At 52.7% G+C, this 25,462-nt stretch overlaps 1 pseudogene; it reads left to right on the forward strand.

Annotated features, from left to right (window-relative positions):
* The first annotated feature begins 449 nt into the window (after window positions 1–449).
* The window catches only part of LOC131571820 (zinc finger protein 271-like), a 103,456-nt pseudogene continuing 78,443 nt past the window's right edge, over window positions 450–25,462 (forward strand).

Raw genomic sequence — 25,462 nt, forward strand, 5'->3', positions numbered from 1 at the left:
GGAGGAGGAGGAAGAGTAGGAGAATGAGGATGAGGATGAGGAGGAGGAAGGAAGAGGAAGACTAGGACAAGGACAAGGAGGAGTAGGAGAGGAGGAGGAAGAGCAAGAGGAGAAAGAAATGGAGGAGAAGGAGAACGAGGAGGAGGAGGATAAGGAGGACTAGGAAGAGGAGGAGCAGAAACACGAGGAAGAGGAAGAGGACAAGGGGGAGGAGGAGGAAGAGTAGGACAATGATGTGGAGGAGGACAAGGAGAAGGAGGAGAATGTGGAGGAGGAGGTAGAGGAGGATAAGGCAGACTAGGAAGAGATCAAGGACGAGGAGGAGGAAGAGGAGCTAGAGGAGAAGGAGGAGGACAAGGATATTGAGGTGGAGGAGGAGGATGATGACGAGGAAGGGGACAAAAAGGAGGAGGAGCAAGAGGAGGAAGAGAGGGAAGAGGACGAGGACGATGTCGAGCAGGAGGACGAGGAAGAGGAGGAGGAGGATGAGGACATGTAGGAGGAAGATAAGGAAAATGAGGAGGGGAAGAACGATGGGGAGGAGGAGGAGGATGACAAGGAGGAGGAGGTCAAGGATGCAGATGAGGAGGAGGCAGTGGACGAGGAGGAGGATGAGGATGTGAACTAGCAGGAGGAGAACGAGGACAATGATTAGGACAAGGATTAGGAGAAGGACCAGGAGTAGGAGAAAGTAGATGAGTAGTGCGACAACGAAGAGGAGCAGGAAGATTTGGCGGATGAGGATGAGCATGAGGAGGATGAGGACAATGAGAAGGAGGAGGACAACAAGGAGGAGGTGGAGGATGACAAGGAGGATGGGGAAGAAGAGGAGAAGGACAAGGAGGAGGACGAGGATGAGGAAGACGACGAGGACCATGAGGAGCACAAGGTTGACAAGGAGCGGGATGATGAAGAGGAGCAGGAGGATGAGGAGGAAGAGGACGATGATGGGGAGGATGAGGAGGAGGAGAAGCAGCAGGAGCGGGAGAATCGCGGCGCTCGCAGCGCCCGCACGCCGAGCCTGCAGCACCCCCTGCCCCGGGAGCATCGCCCCCAGCCCTGAGCCGCAGGGGAGGGCGGAGGCCGAGCTCGCCCCGGCTCCAGCCAGGGGTCTCCAGGAGGATTTTTGGAGAGTGTTCGGAGCCGGCAGATCCTGGACTCGAGCCCCGGATATCTCCGGGCTCCCTAAGAGGAGCTTTTTCAGGGGAAGAGGAGCCGTCTGAGGGGTCCACGTGGGGATGGTCCGGTACCAACGGGGCGGGACATTGGTTTTGGGGATCCCCGTGAGAGCCAGGGCTGTGGAACGGGGACCCCTGGGGTGGGGAGAGGAGAAGGGGCAATACCGGAGCTGGGGGACCCCCGGCAGCCCGGAGATGAGGTGGGGCCGGGACCCCCTGACCCTGACAGGGGTGTCCTGGGGTGACTTCATGATGCTCGTACCCCCATCGGTCTGTTTAGCCCAGAAATGAGTTCTGCACCTTTCAGGCTGGTTCTGAGAGCGAAGGGGAGGAGGAAGAAACAGCAGTTTGTTTTCAGATACTGCACTCACTCCTCCACATTCCGGCACCTGGGCTGTTGTGATACTTTAAGGAGCTGAACAGAGGCCAGACAGAGCTAAGAGGAATAAAGTGAATTTTTACTAAAATGCCTTCAAAGGCCACACTCTGGCATTACCAGAGCCACAGCTGAATAGCTCCAAGATGGGAGCAAAAGAAGGCTTGGTCATGAGATCTCACATTTTTATAAGTTTTAGCCTATTTACATATAGGAGTTAACTACCCAATTAATAGCTCCAAATTATGAAGTTTAATCCTCCTTGCTTGCTTGCCCGCCCTCCTCTTTTCATGTTGGTTATGCTTTTGGCCTGAAGTTTGAAGAGCTTGTCCTTGAGTCTCCAGCTAGAACAGGATTGTTTTGTCTTCAACACTCTGTGAAAAGATCCCAGTAACACTTAATATAAAGCTAAAAGCTGCACACCAAAACAAAACAGAAAACCTTAAATCCTAAGGTATCAGTTGTCTGCGGATGGACAGACAGCAGGGCAGAGCTCTCCTTTGCTTTCAGTTAGTTTTTAGATCTCTGAGGCAGAGAAGTTCCCTGGACTGTGATTTTTCTTTTTCTTTGGAGCTGTTTAAACCTGCTCTGGACTGAACACCCAGAACACCACTGGCACCTTGCACCTGTGGCCCACCAGGCTGAGCCTGGGCCAGGCATTTCCAGTGCCAGAGGGACTGATGAGAGACTGTTAAGAGACTGAGTGAGCCGAGCTACAGCCCAAAGAGGGACTTTCTGAGTTTATAATTTCTTTTGGAGTGGCAAGAGGTTTTATTGTTTAATATTGTCCATTTTTTTTTTGTGCTGGTGAATGCTTTACCTGTTAAATAAACAGTTTTTTTCCACTTTTCTCTAAGGAAATATTTTCCTCAACCAGCTAGGGGAATCTGCTTTGAATCTTCTTTCTAGAGGAAACTCCTTTTGGGGTTTTTTTCCAAAATTTGCCCTTACATAGGACAGGGTAGTGGAGAGAAGAAGGAACCCCAAGTGGCTGGACCGGGGGGAGGCTGGAGAGGGGGACTGTGGGACCCCAAAATCCCCCAGAATCCCTAAGTAGGACCCTGGAGAGGGGAGATGCCCAGGACCACTGGGATCCCCAGCAACCCTGAGATGGGGGACCACCAGCAGCCCAGAGGGATGAGACTGGAAAGAGGGAACTCCTGGTGGCTTTGTTTTGTTTACTCTTGATTTTTGGAGGTTTTTATGGACATCAGGTGACTTCTGGAGATGGACTTGGGTGGGAGAAATCCCCAACCAAAGGCATTCAAAGCTTGTTTTTCCCCAAACCAGGATTTTCCCCAAACCATCACACAGTGACATCCCCCCGGTTCCACTCTGGGTGAGCTCAGTCCCAAACCTGATCTAATCCTAGTCTCAATCTCACTCCACGTTTAGACACACTCACAGTTCTGTATTTAATCCCATCCCAGTCCCAGACTCATCTAGCTCCAGACCCAAACCCAACCCCAGCCCTAAAGCCAATCTCATATCAATCCTTAACCCCAATCCCAGCTCTATTCCAAGTCTCAGCCCCAACTCCAACCCAGCCCCAATTCCAGTCCCTTCCTAAATCCTCAGCCCCAAACCAAATCCCAGGTTCAGCCCTTCTGGGGCTTTGGGGGTGTCTCTGTCCCTCTGACCCTGAAGATGTTTGGGTGGGGTCACACCAGGGCTGAGAGGGATGGGGAGACCCCCCAAGCATCCCCCAGGGGAGGGGACAGAGACCCCTGAGCATTCCCTGGGCTGAGACGGACAGAGACTGCCCCGAACAACCCCTGGCACAGGGGTGAGATGATAGAGACCCCCCCAGGCATTCTCTGGGGTGAGAATGATGGAAACCCCCTGGGGAATGGCCTGGGGTTACAGGGACAGGGACAACCCCCCAAGCCCCTCCCAAGCATCCCCCAGAGTCAGAGGCACAGAGACCCCTAAAGCACCTCCTGGGCACTGGAAAAAAATAAACTTGGCAGAAATCAAACTTAACTGTGCATAAATCATTTTGATGAAGATTTGAATTTTCCACAAGTCACATGTGATGAAAACGCAAACAAATCCCAAATAATAATAAACCAACCACAGAAGTAATTTTGTGGCAATTCAAAGTTTCATCGATTTCTGCACAGCTCCAGCTCAACTGCTGGCAGTTTCTATTAAAAGAAAAGTGGAAATTCAGCCTAATACAGATTTTTAAAAGGAAGGAAAAGCTCTCTGTAGCTGTCACAAAGGTGACAGGGATGAAGAGAAAAATTATGCTCACATTTGACAAAAAACCCAAGCCTGGGAATTCAGGAGTTATTTGGGAATTTAGCTACTTGAGCTGGGCTTCTTGTGGGACTTTTAGCAGACTTGTGTTACTCACCTTGGGATAAATCAACCTTGTCAGTCTCGCTGGCATTTTTCCTCCCTTTCCTCCAGTGATTTTGCCAAACTTTTCAAGCAAGGACACTAAAATATTTTCTTTACACTGGCCACCCACAACAGCCATTTTCCTCATCACTTCTCCCAAGAGTTCCCCAGGAGGAAGGAGGGACTGTGTCCAAGTTTCCAAGAGTTCTTCCAGAAAGAACCGCAACCTCCTCAGAGAAGGGAACCATGCTGTTGTCAAAGGCACTTGGAGTCAGAGAACAGTGCCCTGAACTCAGTGTGCAAAAATAATGTTGCAATCTGGTTAAGAAAATTGTTAGAGATATGCCTCTGCCCCAATTAATGTGCTAATGAGACCAAATCCAAAGTGGATTTTATTGAACACTAAACGTGAGGTAGAGAGAGAGATGGAAAGAAAGGGAAAAGGGGGGACAGCAAGGGAGTGTCAGGGACAGAGACCTCCCCTCGGACAGGGCAAGTGTGACATTGTTCCCTGTGTGTGTGGCCTTCCCAGGGTGGGGGTTTTACACCTGAGTTTGGGTAAGGGAGGTGGTGTTCACCCCCCGAGCAGAGATTACCCCACTGTTTAAGGTTGCAATGGAAGATGTAACCAAATGCATGTTTTTAATCCCCATCTTCATCAACTGCTATAAACAGGTGGGGCAGTGTTCTTTATCTCTTCCATGACTCAGCCCTTTTAACACCCTCCAGAGGAGATATCTTCTGCTAATCGGCCATTGAGTGACACTGCGGGACTGATAAAATTCCATCATCCCATTGTGGGATGCTCCACCCAGGGGGAGGATCCAAGCATTCCTACCTGGACATAAGCTGAGGCTTTTAACACCAGGAGCACCTTGCCTACTGGATTCCCAGAGGGCAAGAGCTCCATAACCACCACTGGACCTTCAGAGGAAGACCAGACCCTTCTACAGGATCACTGCTTTTACAGAATCACCTTCATCACTCTAACAGTGCTGCAGCCACCATTTAATGGGACTGCTGCCACCACCCTGACACACAGGGTTTCAGGTTATATCCTGACTCTGTCAGTTTAAGGCAGTGTTTCTGTATCATTGCCTTGATCTTCATTTGGTTATTTAATTGCAATTCTGGTTTAGACCTTCCCCAGGTTTGCCTTCAAACCAGTACAAAACTCAATGTGCTCATCCCTTGTTATTCTCCCAAAACAGGATTTCCTCTCCCCAAACCATTGCCAGATGGAAAAGGAGGCTGTGAGGAACAAGAAGGATCCTCAGGACACCTGGGCAGGTGAGGAGGAAGTCAGTGCCCCTTTTCCCTCTCTCCTGCTCCATCTCCCAGCCCAGCATGGCCCCCAGCTGCAGGACAACCCTGCTGCCAACCCCATCCTGCTGGGGATGCACTGGAACTATCTCCTTCCCCTTCCCTCTGGCACAGAGGCAAATCCCATCCTCTCCTTGTCTTTCCTCCTCCAGACAAGAATCTGAGGATTGGGACCAGAGAGGACAAATCCCCACAGCAGAACCTCTTGAAAGAGGCTGTTATGACTGACTCCAGGGCACAGGAATCCAACGGGGAGGAAACTCCCCAGAGATTGCACAGGAAGAGGGGCTCCAAACCCAGCCCAGGGTGTTCTGAGGAGGAAAGACCCTCCCTGAGCCAGGAAGGTGGACAGAGCTTCAGCCAGAGCTCAGAGCTGGTGGTCCATGAGCAGCTTCATGATGGGGAGAAGCGCTACAAGTGCTTGGAGTGTGGGAAGAGTTTCAGGCAGAGCAGCACCCTGATCTGCCACCAGATGATTCACACTGGGGAATGGCCCTACGAGTGTGAGGAATGTGGGAAAGGGTTCAGCTGCAGCTCCCACCTCATCATCCACCAATGCATCCACACGGGGGAGAGGCCCCACGAGTGTCCCCAGTGTCAGAAGAGGTTTCAGAGCAGCTCCAGTCTCCTCCAGAACCAGCAGATTCACAGAGAGGAGAGGCCTTTCCACTGCCCTGAGTGTGGGAAGGACTTCAAGAACAACTCCCACCTCATCAGGCACCGGTGCACCCACACTGAGGAGAGGCCCTACAAGTGCCCAACCTGTGGGAAGAGGTTTCAGAGCAGCTCCAGTCTCCTCCAGCACCAGCGGATTCACACAGAGGAAAGGCCCTTCCACTGCCCTGAGTGTGGGAAGGGCTTCAAGCAAAACTCCCACCTCATCACCCACCAATGAATCCACACTGGGGAGGGGCCCTACAAGTGTTCTCAGTGTGGGAAGAGCTTCACCCAGAGCTCTAACATGACAAAAATCCAACGGAGGCACCACTAAGGGAAGCCCTGCAAGTGCCCCAGCTGCAGGACGAGCTTTGTGAACTGCTCCAGCTTCATCCCCAATGGAGGTCTAACGTTGGGAAGAGCGCTGGCGATCCATGTTCGCTATGATCCATGCTGAGAAGACAACTGCCCCAATACCTTCCCCTGTCAATGACATGGTGTAGAACTGAAGAACATGAGGCTCTGGCCATTGCCCTGTCATTGCATTCACTCTCACCTCAGGTCATTGCCAGGGGCAGGAAAGGGACTCTCCCTGAGAAGAAGGGTGTCCTTTCCAGTGGTGGAAATATGTTGCTGGAAAGAGCCAGGCAGTTGTGTTTTAGTTTTCCCTGTAAACAGTTTTATTTATACACTCTGTTGTCAATATTGTTTCTGTTCCATTTGTTCCTTATCTCGTTGCTGTTCCCAATAAATTGTTCTTATCCCATGCTGGGATCTTTGCCTTTTGTGCTTTCCAGGGGAGGCGGGAGGGCAGCGAGGGCAGCACAGTTTTAGTGAGAGCAGGAAATGGGGAATCCCATTCCGGCACCCCAGCCCCTGGAAACCGAGCATCCCAGCTGGTCCCAGCCCTGGTGGCCATGGCAACAGCCTTGGGAGCGGGTCCCTGGCTGGGGCTGTGGGAACCTCTTCCCTCTGGTGCCCAGGGACAGGAGTGGAGGGAACGGCTGCAGCTGAGTCGGGGCAGGCTCAGGTTGGATGTCAGGAAAAGGTTTTTGCCCAGAGGCTGCTGGGGCCCTGCCCAGGCTCCCCAGGGAAGGGTCCCAGCTCCAGGGCTCTCTGAGCTCCAGCAGCGTTTGGACAGCGCTGCCAGGCCCAGGCTGGCATTGTTGGGGTGTCCTGTGCAGGGCCAGCAGTTGGACTGGAGGATCCTGATGGGTCCCTCCCAGCTCAGCCAATTCTGTGGTTCTGGGATCCCATGAGCCTGGGGATGGGGCTGCCAATGGTTGCCATGGCAACGGGCTCTGGCTGCAGGCCTGAGCTGGTGTCCATGGCAACCACCCCTGGCATGGGGTCTCCATGGAGCTGCCAACGGAATGACCATAGAAACGGGCAGCTGGTGATGGTTGCCATGGAAACTGACCATAGCAACAGGGTCACGGTGATGGTTGCCATGGATTCTGACCATAGCAACAGGGTCCTGGTGATGGTTGCCTGCTAAGGATCAGATTTGTCACAGACCCTCAGAGGGATTCCGTGGGGACTTTCCAAGAGTCCCCAGGCTGTTCCAGGGCTGGAATGTCACAGGCACAGACAGGGGCTCCATGGACACCTCCCAGGGCTTTCTGGGGATGGTAAAGAGCCCTGTGGTCAGAGGCAGTCACAGCCATTCCATGGTGACATCCCAGGGCACCTTGTGCTGCAAAGGCACCGATCTGTCACAGGCACTCACGGAGGCTCCACAGTGACATCCCAGGAGTCCTCAGTCTGCCAAAGAGCCGGGATGTCTCAGACACTCACAGGGGTTCCGGTCATGGGCACAATGGGAGCTTCAGGCAAAAGCTTTATTTCTTTATTGGAGAAACTCCTGCTGAGTCATGACATGGAGAAAATACACCCAACAGCCGCCATGGATCCTCAAAACCCTGCAGGGCCCCCAGACTTCTACAATTCCTTCTAAGAGAGGAGACTGGGAGCGGCTGGATCCAATCCTAGCCCCAGAATTTTTCAAAGGTTTATATGTAAAATATTTGACAGGTGGAATTCAACTTTAACCCAATTTGTCCCACAGGACTAATCATGGAATCCCAGATAAATTTATATAAATATGGCTCTAGCTGATTCTGATCATGATTGGACAGAAAGATCTTTACCAGAGTTATTTAATCCACAGTTCAGGAGCTATAACAATTATTATAATAAAGTACTCTCGGAAGCAGTTTTGAAGTCAACAGGGCCTTGCTGGAGTTGTTGGAGCCCATTGCAGGCAGAGCCTCCTGCTGCAGCAGGAACTGCCTTTCCTGTGCCATGAGCAGGGCAGGTCCCGCTGCAGGAAAAGCCCCGGGCCAGCCCCAGCACAGGGAAGGGCTCAGGCACAAGGGCAGAGTGCCGTGCTGGGAGCTGTGCCAGGGAGAGCCTGAGGCACCAAAGGCACCTTGGCAGCAGCAGCAGCTGCTTGCAGGCCACGGCCAGAAGCCTCCCTTGGCAGCCCGGCCTGGTGGCCACCACTGCAGAGCTGCTGCCTCAGGGCTCATTCCTGGCTGGGCTCTGAAAAGCCACTTCTGCCCCAGGAGCCTGACTGGGAAGCCACTGGCCCCAGCACCTTGGGGACAAGATATTAATGACAAAACTCTTCATGCCAGCAGAGCCAAGGCAGGGGCAGAGGAAAGGGCAGAGCCAGGCCCAGGGCACAGGGCTGCCGTGGTGATGGCTGTGAGGTCACTGCCCCTGCAGAAGCCTGGCTGCCTTCAGCAGACATTTTGGCCATAAGCGATGTGAGGGCACCCAGCACATCAGAGAACCCACACTACAGGAATTCTGTCCCTGAGGATGAGAGGGTTTAACTGGGTCAGGCTGCACAAAGTTCCTGCTCTTGGACAATTTCTGGGATGGGGAATCCACTTCTCTGGAAAATCAGCTGCAGTTTCGAGCCACCCTCATACTTGTAAATTATTTCCTTCTTCTAAGATATATAAATCCACACTCATTCAATTTAAAGATATTGGCCCCTCTTCTGTCATTCCAAGATTGTGGAGAAAATAACTTTGATCACTATTTTTCCATTTTCTCAGACCTTGGAGAAGACACAAAAATGTCCCAGGATGCGCTTTGGAGGCCTCATCACAAAACCAGCTGCTAGAGGGTGATGGCTCTGGGCTCAGTGGTGTAGAGACTGAGGGTAGAATAGGAGTAGCCCGGGAGGGATGGAAGGGTGGTTTCAGAGAGGCTGGAGCTTTTTTTTCATAGTAGGAATGAGCCTGAATAAGACATAATAGCACCAAGGGCAGCTGGGGAGGCCCAGTCTGGGCAGCAGCAGAAAGGAATTTCCTTGCCAGGGCAGGGCTGTGGTGCAGCACGTCCCCAGCAAGAGCCTGGAGTAGCCCAAGGCTCTGTGTGGGCAGGCAGAGGCAGGCAGGAGGCAGAGCTGTCAGCAAAGGAAGGGGCCAGCCAGGTGGCACAGCCGGGGGATGCTGACAGCCTGCAGGGACAGAGGCGCAGGTTTGCTCAGCATCAGAGACACCTTTTCCTTGCTTGTCCCCAGCTGCCATCACTGCAACGAGTGTTCTGCTCTTCCTGGAACCTGGGGACACTTTCCCAGTCCTGTCCCTCAGATGAATCTATTTATATTTTTGGAAATTTCAGTGTTTCAATTACTTTTTGAATTCTTCAGAAATTTTTGAGCACACTCGGAGGGACTGAGTCTGATGCAAAGAGCACCAAAGCCCCAGAGGGTCATTAAAGTCCCTGTGCTGTGTCTGTGCTGCTGAGCTGGGCCGGGCTCCTGGCCCAGAGGCAGCTCCTGGCAAGGGCAGCGCTGCAGAGAGACAGCTCTGGCCAGGAGCAGCTCCTGTGCACAGCCCAGCAGGGCTGGGACGCTGCCAGGGCCCCTCAGGGACACCAGCAGGGCACAGACAGAGCTCACAGGGGCTCAGCACTGGCAGGGGCTGTGGCATGTCCCCAAGGGGGCTGTGTCACAGCAGCACCTCTGTGGCTGTGTCATAGAGGCACAGAGCAGCTGTGATGTCAGCAAGGGGCTGTGTGACAGCACAGAGTGGGCGGTGTGAGGTCACAGATTGGGCTATGACATCACAGAGTTTGTTGTGTGAGGTCATTGAGCAGCTGTAGCATCATAGAGGGGATTCTGTGACATCACAGAGCAGGTTGTGACATCATGGCATGGCTGCATGACATCATAGAGAAACCTGTAAGGTCAAAGCGTGTGCTGTGACATTACAGAGTGCCAGAAAGACACTACAGACAGGATTTTGTGACAACACAGAGCTGGCTGTGACACCACAGAACAGACAATGACATCACTTGGTGACTTTTTGACATCACAGAGTCGTCTGTGACATCACAGAGTCTTCTGTGAAATCAGAGTACAGCTGTATGACATCACTGAGTGATACTGCAGAGCTTGCTCTGGGACATCACAAGGGTGTGCGGTGATATCCCAGAGTGGACTGAGACATCACAGGAGGCTGTGTGACATCACAGGGGCTCTGCGACATCATAGGAGGCTGTGTGACATCACAGGTGCTGTGTGAGGTCCCTTGGGAGGTCACTCTGCCCCGGCCCCTCTCACAGGTCCCCCCAGAGCAGTCCAACCCTGCTCGTGCACAGCGGGGTCCCCTGTCCCCCCGGGTCCCCCCGCCCCTGGCCCCGCAGCCTCCCCCAGAGGATGTTCCACGGGATCGACCCCAGAGCCTGACACGGGGACGGGGGGACAGGGCCCTGGGGGTGGCACAGGGGGACAGGGACCCCCGGCAGCGTCCCCGTGTCCCCCAGGGCAAGAGCCTGGGCCAGGGCTCCATCACCCTGGTACCAACGAGGCCTTGAGAGTGCTGAAGAAATCCCCAGCAAGGGAGCAGCACAAACCAGACTGAATATTAAGGGACAGCAGCACAAAGTTCCTTGGCAAGAGTCACTCTGCTCCTGACTGGACACTTCAGGCACACCAAGGCAACAAAGCAATGACAAAACCAAACCAAATCTAGGCAATCAAACCAGAAATTTACTGAGAACTGTCCCTGTGTGTGTGTGTATGACACAAGGATAGTGAGGGCAAGGATAAAAGGAATATGGCCTAAAGCTCAAAGGATCTCAAATTTAACAGTACCTAACTTATACCTTAACCCTAACTGATGCCTTCAACTTCACAATTTAGCAAAAGAGTAGCACTTAACAATATTTGACTAAACTTATAACACATGACTTAGCAATTTAATAGAGTAACACTTAACAATATTTAACTTAGCTAATAGCTTAAATATACAACTTAGCAAAAGAAATACTCTAGCAGCATTTAACTTAGCTTAGACATTGTGACTTAACATTACTAATATCTGGGTATCTGACTGACTCAGCTCAGTCCAAGGCACTCAAACCCCTCAGAGAGCAGCATTTCTGCCACATTTCCCCAGCACAGGCACTCCTGTGTGCACACAGACACAAAGAGTCAGTGCAAGGCACCTGTGAGCAATTCCCCTGAGGGCAGGAAATGCTCCCTGTGAATCCTTTGGCATCTCTCCAGTGAGTGAAGGGTTGAGCCTGGAGGAGTGGGGGGATCGGCCCAGGCGCCGTCGTTGTTCAGGATCCCCGAGTGCAGCAAACGGGAGAGTTCCCGGCTGGGAGAGGCTCCACTCAGAGGGAGTCGCTGGCCCAGGAGAGCTCCAAGGCTCCTTTTGGAGCGCTGAGTGCAGGGCCCCAAGAGAGGGGCTGCAGTCCCAGCAATGGCTCATCCTGGCCACACTTGGCACCAACACCCTTCTTTGGCAGTGTGAGAACAGGGATGTTGTGCCACTGAGGGAACAAAAACAGCTCCCAGGGATGCTCCTAAAGGAACCAGGAGCTGGTTGGGCAGCAGCAGTGCCTGGAGCAGACAGTGTTTGTGATGAGCTGCAGAGGAGCTGAGCCCAGGGGCTGCTGGCCAAGGACGAGGCCCAAGGAGCATTTCTCAGCTAACAGGGCTGCCTGAGAAGGGCAGGGGGGAATGCAGCAGCACAGGGCCCATGGAACCAAGGGACCATTGTGACACTGTGGGGCCCTGTGAGACCAAGGGATCGTTGTGACACTGTGGGGCCCTGTGAGACCAAGGGACCATAGTGACACTGTGGGGCCCTGTGAGACCAAGGGACCATTGTGACTCTGTGGGGCCTCTTGCAATCATGGAGAGCACTGTGACATTGCTGGGGCGCATTGAGCCAAGGGGACAGTACTGAGGCTCTGGGGCTCCATGGAATGTAGGGATCATTGTGACACTGAGAGGCCCCATCAAACCAAGGGTCCATTTTGACACCGTGAAGCCTCATGGAATGATGGAAACCATTGTGATGCTTTGGGGTGTCATGGAACCAAAGGACCTTTGTGACACTGTGAGACCCCATGGAGCCAAAGGTCCATTGTGACATTGCAAGGCCTCATGGAACCATGGAGAGACCAGTAAGGCACTTCACAACCTCATGGTTCCAAGGATTCATTGTGATACTGCAGGGCTGCATGGAACCAAAGATCCAGGGTGACACAGAGGGGACTCCTGTCATCAACGGTCCATTGTGACACTGTGGAGCCAAAGGAGACCATTGTGACACTGCAAACCCCCAGGGTCTAAAAGTCCATTGTGACATTGCAGGGCATATGGAATATAGGAGTCATGTGACACTCTGGGGACTGGGGAACCATGGAGACCATTGTGACATGCAAGGCTCATGGAACCTTTGGGACCATTGTGACACTGCAGGGCCTTCTGGAACCTGGGGGCCACTGTGACACTGTGGGACCCCGTAGAAACAAGTCACCCTTATGGCATTGTGGGGCATCATGGATCCAAGGCACCACTGTGACACTGTGAGGCCCCACAATACCAAGGGAACACGGAGCAGGTCTGCCTGGTTTGGCCTCCCAGGGTCCACCTGACTGATCCAGCTGACCTTGGCATGGTGAGGGGCTCTTCTGCTATTGAAACACTGGGGCTCCGTACTTTCCCTTCTATGGAAAAGAACTCTCCTTCTCCTCCAGGCACCCATGGCCAGAATTGGGATTTCACCTCCAAATTTCCTTATATCCAGGGATTGTTCCAAAAGGAATATTGCCAGGACCTGTCTGGCTGGCAATGGTTTCACAAGGATCACCTCTTTTCTATCCACAAAACTCCGGTGAAGGCTCCATGCTTTCCTTTCAATGGGAAAGAACTGTCCTGCTTCTCCAGGTGCCCATGGCTGAGATTGGGCTTCCACCTCCAAAATTCCTTATGTACAAGTACTGCTCCCAGACAAAATCTGCCATTACTGGTAAGTCTGACTGGCCTTGGCCTAGTGAGGCTCTCACCAGCCTTACAAACACTGGGACTCTGTGCTTTCCTTCCTATGGAAAAGAACTGTTCTTCTAGTCCAGGTGCACATGGCCAGAATTGGGATTTCCCTACTGTGAGAGACTGGAGGAGATTGTTGGCTCAAAGTAGTTCATGTGTAGGGGAGGAAGGGGCAGGTCCAGCCTTGCCCTGCCCTGTAACCCCAGCCCTGCCCTGCGCTGTGACCCCAATTGCCCCAGAGCCTCCATCCCAGCCCAGCAGTGGCTGCCAGTCCCTGGCACAGCACAGGCAATGCTCCACAGCCACCTCTGCAGCCCCAGCCCAGCTCCTGAGGGACCAAATGAGCCCAAGTCCCACCTGGGGGAAGGGCCCAGCAACACCAAGGGGTATTGAAGGCTGACCACAAGGCAAGCACACATCTTGACCCTATCTCTTCTTGGAATTTCCATCTGAACAATGCTGGAATCCAGGAGTTGGTAGCTGTGTGTGTGCTGCTCTGTATCTTTTTTCATTTCTTTCTTTCTTTCTGTGTCTTCTTCTCCTTCTTCAAATTACCTCTTCCTGCAAATTTTGATTAACCTAAAATTGGACAGGCTTAGAGATTGTGAAGTTGAATGGGCTAAGATAATGCTTTGGGAGGTGTTTTTTGTTCATTGAATGTCAATTGAACTTTTGCCAAAGTTTCTCTCAATTTCTAAAGTTGCCAGTAAAGGCTGTTTTATTGTTTTAAACTCCTGAAAATCTCTTGTTGGTATTTCTCCAGTGCATCCAACTCAGAGTACACAAACAGCTATAAATCCTTCTAAAAGTCTCCTTGAGAGAGTTTTTTGGGGCATGGCAGCCAGGGCTTGTCTGTCCTGCTTGGCCCAGCCCAGGCAGGGCTTTCCCAGCCACATTCCACACTCCATTTCCCAGCTGGAGCCGCTGCTGCCTCTGAGTTGTGCTGCCCCAGCCCCAGGGACGCTCTCCTTGTCTGCCCATTCCCCCACGGTCTCTGGGCAGGGATGGCCTCAGTGGGGGCTGCTGACATCCTCAGCACCTTGGAGGCTGCTGCTGAATTTTCCTGCTCCAGAGGCTTGTTCAGCCTTCAGCTCTTGAGTGCAGGAATTCAGTGTCCCAGGGCTCATTAGTATTGAGAACAACTTGAGAAGCCAAGCCTCCGGGGATAATTTGATTTAATTGTTCAAATCTTTTGTGGTTAGGTAGATCTCAGTAGTGTATTCAAAGTGAATACATGATATTTAAAAAGACAGCGAGAAGAGATTTTTTTAGATCCTGTTTAGTTTTACTTTCCCGTTAATTTATTGATATGTGCAATCTCCAATTGACATTGAATCCCAGTGCCTCCTCATGCAGTTTGAATAGATATGAAAATCAAGACCCTTCATGGCTGACAATCAATCAGACTCCGTCCCTACCCCCACCCCACCATTTCCCCCATCCAAACCCTGGTACTCAGAGCAGCCTCGTGCAAATCTGAGCTGCCTCCAGCCCAGGCTGCATCTGCAGCTTTCAGCTCCTTGGCTGGCACTCCCACCTGCTTTCCTTGGAGAAGGAGCTGCCCGAGACACAGAGGGATGTTCATTTCTTGTCAGCCAACAAAGCCAAGGGAAGGCACAGCTCCATCAAATGCAAAAGCCATTCCTCTCCATGGCTCTGCCCTGCCCCTGATCCCCACAGCCTATCCTCTTTCCTTCATCCCTTCATTGCCAGGAACTTTCTGGGACAGGGGAGCTCTGCTCTGAGTATGGAGAGAGGTGCTATGAATTGTGGTGGGAACCACAACTCATCAGGTTTGTCTCCTTTGGGGGTCAGGAACTGGTGAGACTCAGAGGCACAGAAAGTTTCTCTTCATGGCCAACGGACCACAGTTGAACAGGACACAATTTAATAACAGTCACGCCCTTCCCTGAGCTATGTGCAACGTCCCAGCAGTGTCTGGTGAGTCCACAATTCACAAGTGATTTCCATACTAAAATTTATTTCACACAAACGTGGTTCTGTGATAGATATAAACACAATTAAGTTCTTGTATCAGGATTCTCATTCTGGAGTGAGGACAGAACAGCTTGAACAATTCCTGATTTGCAAAGCCGTCAGTGGTGGATGAAGAAGGGAGGTACGGCTGCTCTCGGTGGTGAGGAAATGCTGAAACCAACCTGACTCATTTCATCTCCTCCTGTCCTGGCTGATGTCTCCTCTTTCCCCTTCCATCCATTGGTTTTTGTCTCCCCCCAGCTCCCTGTGAAGAGCCTGGCTCTGTGTTCTCCATCCCCTCCTCGCTGGCACTGCCAGGCTGGGATGAGGAGCCCCTCAGCCTTCCCTGCTCCGGGCTGGACCAGCCCAGCTCCCTCAGCCTCTGCTCACAGCTCTGGACAAAATTGGTACTTCTCCAAAATTCCCTACATGCAAGGGTTTCTCCCAGACAAAAGCTGCAAGGACAGACAGGCATGGCTCAATTTGGCCTCTGGTGGTCACCTCTAATCTGCCCTGGAAACACTGGGGCTCTTTCCTTTCCTTCCTGAGGGAAAGAACTGACCTTCTCATCCAGGTGCTCCTGGGCTGAAATTGGCATTCTTCCCCCAAAATCCCGTATATCTGAGATACAAAATATTTATATCTGAGATACAAGATATTTATTCTGTTGCTCCCAGATGAAAGCTGCCAGGACAGACAGATCTGGCTGGCCTTGGCCTCTAGTGGCTGCTGTTTATCAGCTCCTGGAAGACTGGGACTCCATGCTTTCCTTCCTGTGGAACCATGATGACACTTCAGGGCCTCATGGATCCAAGGGACCATTGTGACACTGTGGGGCCTTGTGGAACCAAGGCAATCACTGTGGCTCTGTTGGGCTGCATGGTCCCAAGGGGCCAGTGTGAAGCAGCGGGGCTTTGTGGAACCAAGAGGCCACTGCTGCATTTCAGGGCCTCGTGGAGCCAAAGGGCCGTTGTCATCCTGCAAGGCACCGTGGATCCATGGAGAGCATTGTGGCATTGCAAGGCCCCATGGAATCATGGAGACCATTGTGACACTGTGGGGCCCCATGGAACCAAAGGGCAACTGTGACCCTGCAGGGCCTCATGGAAGCACGGGGACATTGTGACACTGCAGAAGCAAGGAGAACACTGTGATAGAGCAGAGCACCATGAAACCAAGGGAACATAGAACAGGTCTGGCTAGCTTGGCCACCCAGGGCCCACTTGACAGGCCCAGCTGATCTTGGAATGTTGAGGGCTGCCTCTCATCAGCCCCTGGAGAACTTGAGCCCAATGCTTTCCTTCCTATGGGAAAGAACCATTTGTCCTTCCAGGTGCCCACAGACAAAACTGATACTCCCCTCGAAAATTCCCTGTATGCCAGGGTTCTCCCAGACAAAAGCTGCCAGGACAGAGAGCTCTGGCTGGTCTTGGCCTCTGGTGGTCACCTCTCATCTCAAGGAAGCCCTGAGGAAAGTATTTGAACAGATTTGACTGCTGGAACATCAATGAGTCTCATGCTCTTAAAAACTCAAATGCTCTTCTGATTATGAGTCTTTTCTTTCTCATTGTGTATTATGTGTGAAGTATTATTTTCAGCTAAAAATATTATTCTTATCACTTTACCCGAGTTATCTGAAACAAAACAGCTCATCTATATATGACTCCAGATCACCTGTATAAGCAAACACAAGAAACGATCCAGCAGGAATTATTTGTTCCTGCTCCCATCTATCACATCTCTGGAGATGGAGATGCAGCCTCAGCACTCGGCAGGGCTCAAGGGCTCACAAGCTCAGCTCCCACACCGAGAACTTGTGGACTCTGGGCTGCTCTCTTCTTGGGCCCTGCACGCTCAGCCAGGCTGAGATGGACACTGATGGTTTCTGGGCCAGGCTCTCTGAGCCCAGCCCAGCTCCCTGCAAGATCTGCCAGCTGCCCTGAGCTCTGGGCAGCACCAAGGGCCTCTCCCCAGCCCAGCCCAGCCGGCTCTGGCCCCACAGTTCTGCTCAGGCCAGGCTGCTCTGGGCACTGCCCCACAGCCTCAGCCCCTGGCAAGGGCACAGCAGCAGCTGCAGCTGCCACAGGACTCAGCCCCAGCCATGGGGGAAGGATCTTGGCCAAGGCCAAAGGAGGCTCCCTGGCTGCCCTGCTCCCCTCGGGCTGAGGTGCTGAGAGCTCTGCAGCCCCTGCTGCCATCCCATCTGCCCAGGGCAGCACAAGAGCCCCGGCCTTGGGGCCCTCAAAGCTGCTCCAGCTCCAGGCCCAGGGCCCACGCCAAAGCTGGGGCAGCCACAAAGCTGTGCCCATTTCTGTTCATTGCTGCCCTGATGGGAATGGATCCTCAGCCGCTTGGAGGGTACTGATGAATTTTATTCCTCCAAAGGCCTCTTCTTTCTGGAGCTCCTCAGTTCAGTAATTCAGTGAGCAAAGCTCATAAACATTTGTTCAAATACCCAAACAGGAAAAACCACTGGGAATAATCTATGTTTTCAATTCTTCTGTGGTTAATTAGACATATTTCAGAAGAGTATTCAAAGTGAATCTTCTATATTGAAAACAATGCAGGTTTGGTTTTCTTTTCCTCTTTATAGATTGATATCAGACATGTCCAATTCATATTGACCCGCAGACTCTTCTAAAGCAGTCTGAATACACATAAAAATCAAGACCCTTCATGGCTGACAATCAATAACACTGTATCCCCACTCCCTCCCCACAATTTCCCTCATAAAACCCCTGAAATTCCTATGGATCAGGAATGGTGTGGCCAGCAGGAGCAGGACAGGGATTCTTCCCCTGTGCTCAGCACTGCTTGGGCAGCACCTCGAGTGCTGTGTCCAGTTCTGGGCCCACCAATTTAGGAAGGACATGGAGGGGCTGGAACATGTCCAGAGAAGGGCAACAAGGTTGGGGAGGGGTTGGGAGCACAAGTCCTGTGAGGAATGGCTGAGGGAGCTGGGCTTGTTTATCCTGGAGGAGAGGAGGCTCAGGGGAGACCTCATCCCTCTCTACAACTCCCTGACAGGAGGGTGCAGCCAGGTGGCGGTCAGGCTCTTTTCCCAGGGAACAGTGACAGGACAAGAGGACACAGCCTTCAGCTGCAGCAGGAGACATTTAGGCTGGACATTAGGAAATATTCTCCATACAACTGGGCATTGGAATGGGCTGCTCAGGGAGATGGGTGAGTCACCAACCCTGGAAGTGTTTAGGAAAGAGTGGATGTTACACTCAATGCCATGGCCTGGGTGACGAGGTGGTGTTGGGTCCCAGGTTGGTCTTGATGCTCTCCAAGGTCTTTTGCAGCCTGGTTCATTCTCTGATGATTGTGACACTGCAGGGCCCTGGGAAAGCAAGGGGTCATTGTGTCACTGTGGGGCCTGGTGGCACAAAGAGGACCATGGTGACACTGTGTACGACATGGCAGCAGAGAGCCAAGGGGCCATTGTGACACTGTGGGGCTGAATGGAAGCAAGGAGTCAGTCCATGGTGACAGTCTGGGTCCTGGTGGAACCACAAAGGCCAGTGTGAAACTGCAGGGCCTTGTGGAACCAAGGGGCCATTGTGACACTGCGGAACCAAGGAGACCTTGGAAGAGCCTGAGGACAATGGAATTAAGAAGGCATTGCTCCATTGCAAGGACTCTGGGAACTGAGGGAACAATTGTGACACTGTGGTACCCCATAGAACCAAGGGTCTCTGGTGACACTAAAGAATCTTGTGTCACCAGGGCTCCATTGTGACACTGCCACACCAAGGAATCCATTGTGGCAATCTGAGGCCTCCTGGAACCACAGAGACCACTGTGACCCTGCAGGGCCTTGTGGAACCATGCAGAGCTTTGTGACAGAGCAGGACCTGGTGTCATGATGGGGCCATTGTGACACTGGAACCATGGAACCAAAGGGCCACTGCTGCTCCTCAGGGACTCCTGGAATGAAGGAAACATTTTTTGACACCGTGGAGGCCCTTGGGACTAAGAGGCCATTGTGACGCTGTGGAACCAAGGAGAGATTTGTTTCACTGCCCGATCTCATGGAACCAAGGGCCCGTTGAGACAAGGCAAGGCCTTGGGGGAACAAAGGATCCATTGTGACATTGCAGGGCCCAAGGATCCGAGGACTTTGTAACATGAAGGGGTCCCATGGAACCAAAGAGACATTAAGGCACTGTGAGGCCTCAGGGAACCGTGGTGACATTGAGTTGGCTGGGAATGTTGACCTCCTGGATGGTAGGAGGGCTCTGCACAGGGCCCTAGACAGGCTGGATCCAGGGCCCAGATGCAACAAGGTGAGGTTTAAAAAGTCCAAGTGCCGGGTCCTGGACTGTGGCCACAACAACCCCTGCAGCTCTACAGGCTGAAGACAGAGGGGCTGGAGAGCAGCCAGGCAGAGAGGGACCTGCAGGGACTGATGGACAGCAAGCTGGAAATCAGGCAGCAGTGTGCCCAGGTGGCCAAGAAGGCCAATGGCTCCTGGCCTGGATCAGGAATGGTGTGGCCAGCAGGAGCAGGGCAGGGATTCTTCTACAGTGCTCAGCACTGCTTGGGCAGCAGCTTGAGTGCTCAGTCCAGTTCTGGGGCCCCCAATTTAGGATGGACATGGAGGGGCTGGAGCGTGTCCAGAGAAGGGCAACAAGGCTGGGGGGGGCGGTTTGGAACACAAGAGCTTTGAGGAGTGGCTGAGGGAGCTGGGGTTGTTTATCCTGGAGGAGAGGAGGCCCAAAGGAGACAAGGCGGTGTCAGGGCAGAGGTTGGACTTGATGATCTCCATGGCCTGTTCCACCCTTGCTGATTCTGTGATTCTCTGAAACTACCCTTGGAGCAGTTGCAGGATGAGCCCTGGGCCTCCTCTTCAGAAGCTCCAGCAGCCCAGGTCCCTCAGCTTCTCCTGCCAGCCCCAAAGCCCATCCTGTCAGTCATGCAGAGCCTCTGCAGCTCCTCCTCACTGCCCAGAACAGGGAGCCCCAGAGCCAGACACAGCAGCCCAGATGTGCCCCCCTGGCCTGGGGTACCTCTGGCAAGGGAGCAGCACGAGGCACTGCAGGAGCCTGCAGACAATTCCTGCAGCACTTGTAGGATGATCCTGCTGCCCAAGGGATGTTCCCATGGTGCCAAGTCAGGAACTGCAATGGGGAGTGGGGCCAGAGAGGAAAGGGCAAACAGGGATGGGCTGTTTGCAGGGCAGGGAACAAGCCTGTGTTATAGGAAGAGATTTGTAGTAGGAAGAGTAAAGAAAGCAAAGGTGAAGCCAAGGAAATGCTCAGGGCTGTTTGGGGGTTGCCTGCCAGGCAGCCCTGGCTCTGAGCAACAGCGTCTGCAGTGGCACAGGAAACTCCCAGCTGATGGGAACAAACTTTCTGGCTGACTGCAGAGGCCAGGACAAAGCTGAGTGGTTTCCCTGGTGTCCCCCAGCCCTTGCTGGCCCCAGGGGCTGATGGCATTTGTGCTCCCCCAGGTTCATGTCCCCACAGCAACAGCATGGGCGTGCTCCCCCTGCTCTGTGCAATGCAAACAGGGGCTCCTGAGCCAGTGCTGCTGTGTGTGTGCCTGCAAGGCTGGGGCACCTGTGTGAGCTGGGGGAGAGGCCAGGGCTGCAGAGGGGGGATGTTGTTGGCAGCTCCATCAGAATGCTCTGGGACACTGCCCTGGGCTGTGCAGTGCACTGGGGATGGATCAGCCCCTGCTCTGCTGCTCCTTTCCATCTGCCCCAGGACGCTTGCAGAGCCCCAGCCCTGCTGTTGTCCCCCAGCCTGCCCACAGCCAGCCTGGGACTGCTCACGGTGGTTTCTGTGCTGAGCATTGGCCTGGCCATGTTCTTGAGAGAGCCTGGGCAAGGAGCCTGGAGCCCCCAGGGCCTGGCCTGAGGCGTCAGCGCTGCCCCAGCAGTGCCCATGGCCTGTCCCTGCTGCAGCCCCGGCACTGCCACCCCCAGGGCTGTGCCCAGCCCCGAGAGCACTCAGGCCCTGCAGCAACACCAGGGCCACCAGGGCAGCGGGGCAGGGCCATGGCAGCAGCACTGGCAACACCAAGTGCTGCTGCTGCAGCTGGGCACAGCTGCTGGGCCAGCACTGATCTGCCCCATCTCTGCACACAGACATTGCTGCTGCATCTCCAGAGAAGGCAACTAAATGGGCATCTCTGCAGAAAACTCTGCTGGGAGATCCTTTATTTCCTTTAAAGCCACTGAGAGCACCACCCATCATTGACACAGTCTGTGTCCATAAAGAAAGGTGGAGAGGAACAAAATGAGAAATGGCACAAACATTGACATTTATTTGTGGACAATATGAAAAAAAGTAAAACAACGAAAATCAACCCTCCAAATGAAACACTCAAGAAGTATCGAAGACAACTTTTATTACAAGTGATTTGCAGAAATTACTCAGCAGTTTAATGATTCTGAAAGCATCCAATCATCAGTCTCCTCACAGAAGCCTTTAGGTCCTGGCTCCTCAGGCTGTAGATGAGGGGGTTCAGGGCTGGAGGCACCACTGAGTACAGAACTGAAAGGGCCAGATCCAGGGATGGAGAGGACATGGAGGAGGGCTTCAGGTATGTAAAAAATGAAGTGCTGATGAACAGGGTGACCACAGCCAGGTGAGGGAGGCAGGTGGAAAAGGCTTTGTGCCTTCCCTGCTCAGTGGGGATCCTCACCACAGCCCTGAAGATCTGCCCATAGGAGAAAACCATGAACACAAAACAACCAAATATCGAACAGGCACTACCTGCAATGAGTCCAACCTCCCTCTGGTAGGATTTGGAGCAGGAGAGTTTGAGGATATGGGGAACTTCACAGAAGAACTGGCCCAGGGCATTGCCATGGCACAAGGGCAGGGAAAATGTATTGGCTGTGTGCAGCAGAGCATTGAGAAAGCCACTGGCCCAGGCAGCTGCTGCCATGTGGGCACAAGCTCTGCTGCCCAGGAGAGTCCCGTAGTGCAGGGGTTTGCAGATGGACATGTAGCGGTCGTAGCACATGATGGTCAGGAGAAAATACTCTGCTGAAATGAAGAAGAGAAAGAAAAAGAGCTGTGCAGCACATCCAGTGTAGGAGATGTTGCTGGTGTCCCAGAGGGAATTGTGCATGGCTTTGGGGACAGTGGTGCAGATGGAGCCCAGGTCAGCGAGGGCCAGGTTGAGCAGGAAGAAGAACATGGGCGTGTGCAGGTGGTGGCTGCAGGCTACGGCGCTGATGATGAGGCCGTTGCCCAGGAGGGCAGCCAGGGAGATGCCCAGCAAGAGGCAGAAGTGCAGGAGCTGCAGCTGCCGCGTGTCTGCCAATGCCAGCAGGAGGAAGTGCCTGATGGAGCTGCTGTTGGACATTTGCTGTGCCTTTGCATGGGGATCTGTAAAAAAAGTATTCATGGAATAGTTGTGTTTGGAGAGGACTTTAAATATCCCAGCACAGCCTGGGGGCACTTTCCCCCCACTGCCTGCCCAGGGCTCTGCTGCCTGGAGCTGTCCCTGCCAGCAGCTGCTTCCCTGTGCCCAGGGCTGGGCCCTGCCAGTGCTGCCAGAGCCCAGCCCAGCTCTGGGGGCTCAGCTCTGCCCTGCAGACCCCTCCCAGCTCTGGCACTGCCCAGGGGCAGCTCTGGCTCTGCAGGCTCTGATGGCAATGTTATATGATCCCTGAGGAGGCTGGAAAATGAACACTGATGCTGCCTGTGAGGGGGCCTCTGCTGATCTCTGTAACAGCCCAGTTTATTCACTTCTAAGAGAATTTTTTTTTTTTTTTAATTTTTCTCAGCCTTTACAGAGAGATGAATATCTGTGGGCAGTTTCCCACCCAGGCAACCCAGAGCAGTAGATTCAAAAAGCAGGTTTTCCCCTTTATGCAACCCCTGCCTTGCTCTGCTCCCTGTACAATCTACTTGGAAATGTCATGCAGTTCAATGCCATGCTGGGAGCAGTCCTGAACAATGCAGCATCCTCCCCACACAAGGAGAACACTTCCAAGCCTTACCAGCTGTCTCCTCCCACCCAGATCTTGTTCTCCAGTGCTGGGAGCAGCTGCCAGGGCTGGCTGAGAGCGTTCCCTGGCAGGCAGCAGAGTCCCTGCCCAGCACAGCGCCCTGGGCTGCAGGACCCTGCTCTGCAGGACAGCCCTGGGCACCCCTGGCTGCTCTGCACAAGAGACAATCAGAGAATGTACTCACAGGTTCTGCAGGCATTGGGATGTTCCAGCTTTAGGAGATGGCTCCAGGAGCTGCAGCTGCATTGTCCTGCAGCCAGAGGTTCCTGTGCCAAAGGATGGCAGTGATTCTGCCCCAGGCACTTCTCAGCACCTTCCCAGCCCTGACTGATTGAAGCTCTCTGGGCCTCTGTGCTGTGCCCAGCGTGGCTGCAGGCAGTGCCCCAGCCCTGCTGGCCTGGCAGAAGAGCTGCTTATAAGGAGAAATGTGCTTTAGAAGCTCTTCTTGGTTACCAGGAGTTGCGTCTGTGCCAGCAGCCCAGCACAGCTCAGCAGCACAGACACAGCACAAGGACATTAATGAGCCTCTGGGGCTTTGTGCTGAGGCCCTGAACAGCAGTCCCTGAGAGGGAGCTGAAGAAACCTCTCCAGAACTCCAAGTCAGAATGCAACTCCAATGTTTCTTGACTTTTAATGAGTCCCATTGAGGGACACAACTGAGAAAGTGTCCCCAGGCCCCAGGCAGAGCAGAGAACTGGAGGCAGTGATGACAGGTGGGGACAAAGAGAAGCCAAGTCTTGGTGCCCTGGGGCACAGCAGGGTCTGTGCCACCAAGGGCTGTGAGGAGACACCTTGTCCTGAGGCCTTGGGGCCTCCTGGCACAGCCCCAGCCAGGCTGGGCACTGTCAGCCCCTTGTCCTGCCCTCAGTATACCCCCTAGCCCACATCCCAGTGGCCTCAAGGATCTGCTGGAAGGAGTCCCTAGGGAGCCTTGCTCAACAATGGCCCTGGGGGCTCCCTAATGTTCCCAGGGAGTGCAGGTTTTTCAAAAGACTTTGGCATTTGCTTTTGGCTTGGAGTCTCTGAGAGGCCTGTGCAATCATGGCCTCCAATTATCTGCAGTAATTATTCCCTGGAGAGGCTTTGTCTTTTGCAGCATTCAGTGGGACTCATTAACACTTCAGGGTGCTTCAGTCATTTTAAGGTACTTGGTGTTTGCCATTTGATACAGACTCTGTGAGAAAGACTGTGCAGTCACAGCCTCCAATTACCTGCTTTAATTAGTCCCTGGAGAGGCTTTATCATAATGAGAGTCCATGGGGTTATTAATGCTTCAAGATACTTCAGTTATTTTAAGGTATTTGTTGTTTTCCTTTTCATACAAACTCTATGATAAATTTGTGCAATGATGGCCCCAATTATCTGCTTTAATGAGTCCCTTGAGAGCTTTGTACTGACACTCAGTCGAGCTCAATAATGCTTTGAGGTACTCAAGGTTTTTAAGGTACTTTGGGTTATCCTTTCCACACTGAATCTCTGAGAAGTTTTTTTGCCTCCCTGGCCTCCAATTCTCTTCTCCAAGGAGTTCATGAGGAGCCTGCGTTGGGGATGGACCTCAGTGAGACCTATCCATGCCTTGAGACACTTTGGGTGTTTCCTCTGACTTTGACTCCTGGAAAGGTTTGTGCAATATCCTCTCAGGCCCTCAGGTTTGAGGGCTCGGCTCCAAATGCACCACGGGGCTCATTAGGATCAAGCAAGTCCTGACAAACCATGGCTCTGCCTTGATTTCCCTCAGCTCTGGAGCAGTTAATCAGAAAAGTTTCTGTAGTGATTTTGGTTTGCCAATTTCAGATTTCTTGGAGAATGCAGCAATTATTGTGGTGGGTTCAGTATTGGCTAATTACCAGTGCACTCACTAGAATATCGTTACTCATTTCCTGCTGTGGGATAGAATTAGGAGAAAGGCAAGGTAGGCTCAAAACTTTCAAAGGGTATAAATAAAACTTTACATATTAATTAGACAAAACCAGTAATAAGTGTCAGAACAAAACTTTCCGAACACTTCTCCTCTCCCTACAACCCTTTCTTCCTTACCGACAATGTAAACAGACAAAACCTAAAATTTTCAGTCACTTTGCCACCTCTAGAATAGTCTATCCATAGTTCACTTAGGGAGAGGAGTCTCTCTTTCATGCTATGGAGATTTCTCCATAAGAAAACAGTTCTCTCGTGGCTCTTAATTCCCATGAATAGCAGTCACCCATACACATCGGCAGTTCTGAGGTTCCTCCCATTTTTTCACAGGTTTTCTCACAGCTGTGTTGATGGGCCATGTCAACCTATGGTTTATTAGTTTAAAGATGAGCCGTTATGAGCAAAGGTTC

The sequence above is a fragment of the Ammospiza caudacuta genome, unplaced genomic scaffold (assembly GCF_027887145.1).
Source record: "Ammospiza caudacuta isolate bAmmCau1 unplaced genomic scaffold, bAmmCau1.pri scaffold_39, whole genome shotgun sequence".
NCBI classification, from domain to species: Eukaryota; Metazoa; Chordata; class Aves; order Passeriformes; family Passerellidae; genus Ammospiza; species Ammospiza caudacuta.